Source organism: Cornus florida, unplaced genomic scaffold (genome assembly GCF_030987335.1).
Source record: "Cornus florida cultivar Cherokee Brave unplaced genomic scaffold, ASM3098733v1 CherokeeBrave_3.0.0_Hap2_Chr02, whole genome shotgun sequence".
In the NCBI taxonomy this organism is placed as follows: domain Eukaryota; kingdom Viridiplantae; phylum Streptophyta; class Magnoliopsida; order Cornales; family Cornaceae; genus Cornus; species Cornus florida.
In genome coordinates, this window is record NW_026775572.1 from 79,456,020 (window position 1) to 79,462,228 (window position 6,209).

Here is a 6,209-nt window from a genome sequence, read left to right on the forward strand (position 1 = left end):
CCTTTTGGGCTATGTAATGCCCCTAAAACATTCAAATGGTGTATGATATCTATCTTTTCAGACATGGTAGAGAAGTTTATTGAGGTCTTCATGGATGATTTCTCAAGTTTTGGATCCACCTTTGATAGTTGTCTCCATCATTTATCTCTTGTGCTTCAAAGATGTAGGGTAACCAATCTCATTCTTAACTGGGATAAAAGTAATTTCATAGTCCAAGAGGGCATAGTTTTGGGACACATCATGTCCAAACGGTGCATAGAAGTGGCTAGGGCAAAAGCAGAGCTTATTTTCAAACTTCCTCCTCCAACCTCAGTGAGATAAGTTCGCTCTTTTCTTGGGCATGTCGATTTTTTATTCATTAAGAATTTTAGCAAAATCGCTTGACCCTTGTGCAATCTTTTTACCAAGGATGCACCATTTATATTTGATGATTCTTACCTTGAAGCTTTTCACAAGCTTTGTTCTTTTCTCTCTTCTGCCCCAATTATGAAGCCCCCCAATTGGTTTTTATCATTTAAAATCATGTGTGATACCTCTAACTATGCCATGGGAGCAATATTTGGTCAACAGGTAGACCAACTTCCTTATGTCATCTACTACACTAGCAAGACTTTCTCGAATACTCAACTGAATTACACCATAACTGAGAAAGAATTCCTAGCAGTAATATTTGCCCTAGATAAATTTCGATCATATCTTTTAGGCTCTAAGGTGATAGTGTATTCTAAACACGTTGCATTAAGACATCTTTTGTCCAAAAATGAGACCAAACCCCGCTTAATTTGGTGGATACTCTTATTACAAGAGTTTAACTTTGATATTAAAGATAAAAAGGGCTCCAAAAATGTGCGGATCACCTATCCCGCTTAATTGTTGATTCTTCCCCCAATGAAGTGTTGGCCCATGATACATTCCTAGATGAGCAATTGTTTCATGTTTCTAATGGAAACTTGCCTTGGTTCACGAATATCATGAACTATTTAGCCATTGGCAAGATCCCTATAAATTGGTCCAAACAAGAAAAGGATCGATTCTTTGCTAATACAATCTTGTTCAAGTATTCTGCCAATAAAGTCATTTGTAGGTGCACTCTAAAAAGTGAGGTCCCGAGTGTCTTAGTCTTTTGTCACACTCGTGTATGTAGCAGACATTTTAGTGTTAATAATACCACCTTCAAGGTTTGACAATGTGGACTATTTTGACCCACGATCCATAGGGATGCCAATAAATTTGCAAGGCTGATGTGTCAATTTTTCAATCATAAAATACCACTCGCAATACTATGAATCATTTGTAGAATGGGGCTACTTGGAGGGTTCTGAACCTCAGGGACTATGGTGGTCTATCGTGTTTTCAATTACTTACTATTTTAATTTAAAAGGAATTTTGATTTGTTTTGTTGTGATTCAATAACATGAACAAAAAATTAAGCAAAATAAATAGATTGAGATCAAAGAGAGAAGATCTTAGGGCTTGACTTCACTACGAACCTCATACTATGGTCAATTGTCTCAACCTTAGGATTTTAATACTTATGTATAACTCGGAATTAAAATCAATAACATTCATTTAATTCAATTTAAAGAAAGATAAATCATAAATGTTTATTAATAATAACCTATCTTCGGTTGGCACGAATTATCTACCTACCTACTTCTAACTAATTTTGCAGTATAATCTGTCTTCCCTAAGCATAGATTATGAAAACATTCATTCACAAAAACAGTTTACGCACCATTGCATGATCTCTATTTTTATTGTCATGAGAAGCCCTTAGCCGCCAATCTCAAACAATAAGAATAGGTTGATTTTGATTTTAAAAGAATTAAATCTAAGATAAGGTATTAATTTATCAAAAATTAATTTGTTTAATTAAAATCATAATTGCTTAGAAGATCTAAGTCAATTGCTCAAAATCATGCAATCAATTACACATTAATACTGAAAATCCCAAAGTATAGAACAATCAAACCATAGTAATCGGATTCGGGTTACATCTATGCCCTATGAATGGATTTAGTTATACTCATAATGATAGAAGATATCATCTTGGTTGGTGTACAACTCATCATCATGGACTGCACTTCTCTTCTATGGATCTTCGTCTTCAGCTCTTTAGAGAAATTCCTAAAAACCCTAAAATCTGCCACTAGATCTAGAATTATTTGCCAGAGAGAAGAACTTCTTTTCTATGGCCTTATACATCCTTTTATAGAAGCAACTGACTTATATCCACGGTTGGATGGGCTTTAGGTCTTCTAGGTTATCTGGGCCCTTCTGGGACTTATTGGGACTTAATTATAATTAATCCCGCACTTAAAAAGCTGCCTGAAGAGAAAATGCTCGAGCAGAGAATCTTGTGCTCGAGCTTTTCTACTTGTGCTCAAGCTTCTTGGAAAAGGCTCAAGCAGGAATTCCATACTTAGCCAAATTTCTTCAATTAATTTTCAAAGCATCTTTTTTATGAACACTTAGAATATTTTAAGACTTTTTCATCATGGTGCTCGATCCTTGGTTGGAGTGCTCGAGCAGAGAATCTTCTACTTGAGCTTTTTGGGTATTATGCTCGAGCTTTTGGGAAAATACTCGAGCATTTTGGTCTCGGACTTCCGACGTAACTTTTCAACTTCCCAAGTGAGTTGGTGCTCGAGCACTATGAGAATTGCTCGAGCTGTGGCAGCTAGAATTTCCAAAACGTCTTTTTATCTTCCCAGGGGAGTTTATGCTCGAGCTCTTTGGAAAAGGCTTGAGCACCTTAGTCTTCTACTCGAGCAGAGAATATATTCTATGCTCAAGCATTTTTTCCTTAGTGACTTTTCTTGCTTCATTCCACTTTGTGCTCGAGCTAGGAAATTTTTGCTCGAGTTTTTGCACTTGAACTTCTCCAGAATCACTTGTTAGGCTCCAAAATTGCTTCAGATGGTCAAGGACCACTCGATAAGCCTCGGTAACAGTCTTTAAGTCTCCAAAATCACGATTTTATCCATTTTTTTTCTTTTTTTTTTGGGAAAGTACCTACAAAAACAAATAAACTAAATTCAGTCTAAAACTGGATAGAAGAATCACTTAAGGTCTTAACATACGCACGTTTAGGGGCTCGAATATGTGATATTCAATACTTATCACAACCCCAAACTTACATATTGCTAGTACCAAAATAGAATTTTTTCTAAGTGTTAAACCTTATAGTTCAATACTGGCCATCTTGAACCGGTTCAAGCTTCTTAGAACCGGTTCAAGAATCAAATGCTTTCTTTGAAAAAAAAACTCTGGTCATCTTGAACCGGTTCAGCTTTCCTTGAACCGATTCAAGTCTTTCAGCAGGTTTAGTTTCCTATTCTGATTACTCTTCCTAATTGGTTTAGAATTCTTCCAACAGTCCTCTGCACGAAAAATACCTTTCCCTATGCATGTCTAAGTCTTTGAAAATTCTATATAAACCTTTATTCACATCTAGGTTAATACGGCTTTTGCATTACATCTTCAGATTTCTTAAAAGCATATTAGAGAGAGATTTTGCAGAAAATCAAATCTGATTTTTCTATTTTTCTTTCTAGAACACACACATAAACACAAGAATGAGTTTAGACTGTTGTTCAAATCCTGATCATGATCAAAGTATTATTGGATATTGCGTCTACAATGATCAGAGAAAGCAGATCTACTTCTTCTACATCAAATTCAGATCATGAAGAACAAGAGTGAGGCAATCACAATTTGAAAGGGTTAAAGCATTCGAGGAGTGTTGTTTAATCTAACAGCAATCATTCTACAGAGATCAAGAGTAAGTCTGAGGTCAAGAGCTATTGGATGGGACGTCGTAAAGCTAGAAGATTGTCAGCGATTGGTGTTTAATTGGTAGAACGATATGGTGTGAGTCTGAGTCAAAGTCTATTATACTTTGTTTCAAACATAGTGGATCAGTTTACTTTGGACTACACAGTCCATGAGGTTTTTCCCACAAGAGTTGGTTTATTCTACCAATTGGAGTTTCCTCACTAAAAATCATCATGTTATCCCTAACTCTATTTACTTTACTTTATTTTATCTTGCATGAGATTGATTGATTAATTGCTAAAATAAATAAAGTTTATTAAAATAGAAAAGACATAGATCTGTTTTTAAAATCAAAATCTTTTCACACAAGTAATCTTCCGCTACACAACTCACAAATTGGTATCAGAGCCAATCTCTACACATTGAGTTGATTCTTATGGAAAGTTTTGATTGTTTTCAAAAATTTATTTCATCATGTCTTATGCGTTGAAAGAAGGTGGATCTAATCAACGTGGTCCTTTATTTGAATGAAACAATTATAATTTTTGGAAATCTAAGATGAGAGCCTATTTGCAAAATTCAGGAGGTAAAGTTTGTGTTGTAGTTGAAAAAGGTTATACACCACCTACAGAAGAAAAAATTGTGGATGGTAAAGTAACTCAAGTTTTGAAAGATGTTTTTAGTTTTACTACAATTGAAACTGAGCATAATGATGCTAATAGAAAAGCCTCATATGCAATTATAAATTAGGTTGTTCCATTTGAATATGCTAGAATTTCTGATTGTAAAACTGCTAAAGATGCTTGGGATATTTTGCAGGCTACTCATGAAGGGACTTCAAAAGTGAAGTTGTACAAAATCCAAAAGCTCTCTTATAACTTTAGGAACATTATGATGAAAAAAGATGAATCATTTTCTGATTTTTATTCTAGTCTTCTTGAAATTATTTCTGAACTACGTCACTTAAGCAAAAGAGTTAGTGATAAGAAAATTTGTGAGAAAATCTTAAGGTCTTTACCTAAAAGATTTTATATAAGAGTAGAAACTATCATTGAATACTGGGAGTTATCTAGTTCTAAATTATATGAAGTTGTATGTTCATTGAAAATTTTTGAGATGCAGAATTTTGATTTAAATCAGAAAGAAAAGAATCTTGATTTATAATCAACTCAGGTTAACAATTTTATCAATGAAAATTCTGATGAAGATGCTGTCTTTATCACAAGACAATTTAATCAGTTTTTGCAAAGACAATAGAGGAGAAGGAATGACAATGGGGCCAATCCTAGAAATTTTGACAATGGGTCAAAATTGAGGATAAATGGAAAAAAAAAAAAAAAAAAAAAAAAAAAAAAAAAATAGAACAGTCAAAAGAAACTGAATTCACTTGCTATAATTGTGGTGGCTAAGGTCCCGCGGCAAATATTTGTCCTAGTCCAAAAAAAGATCAAAATGATATGAATAAAGGAAAAGGAATGAAAGTTTCTATTTCTAAAAGTTATGCTTCTAGTAATAATGAATTTCCTAATGATGATTGCAATGATTTTTCTTTTGTAACTTTTCTTGATAAAGGTCCTCATGTTATTTCTTTGTCTGATTCTAACATTTCAGATGATAAAGCCAATGAAGTTCTTGATGAACATGTTCAAAAGGATGAAAAGGATGAAAAAAGATTGAAGAAGATGTTCGAATAAATTATTGAAGTCAAATTGACTGTCAATAAGTTAGCAAATGAGCTTATTTAAGCAAAAGAAAGTAATGAAGATCTAAGAAACCAGATTGATGAAGGAAAAAGAAAGGCTTTTGAAAGCGATTCAATCATCTCTGATCTAAATAGAAAAATCATCATTCTTGAAGATAAGGTAAGCAGTGCAAACTCCTTAAAAGAATATCTTGCTCTGAGAATTGAATATAGTGAACTTGAATTAAAAAAGACATAGGATAGACTGATAGGTTTCACTGCTGGTCAAGTGAAATTGAATAAGATGATCAACATGGGTAAGAATGTGAATGATAAAACTGGATTAGGTTTTATTAAAGGCTTATCTAGTAATCAAGATAAACAGTTTTTGTAAAACCTGTTGATCACATTGTGCCTAATCCTAGTTTGGTTAATGAATTGCATTCTGATATGTCATATGTGCCTAAATTGTTGCATTGCACTTTTTGTGGTAAAAATTGACATAACTATCATTCATGTTTTCACAAGAAAAAGAAATATTTTTCTAAAATTCATTCTCATGATGTTCATGCTAAGAAAAAGGTGCATTCTAAAAAGAAAAAGAATTTTGATTCACATAAAAATTCTAAAGCTGAAAATTTTCCTAAGAAATAGGTAAAATCTAAAAAAGCTTTTTCAGGAAGTGAGAGTGAAAACTATGTGGATCAAAAAGGATGATTTGATTAATTATGTATGTAATGACCCGGTCATT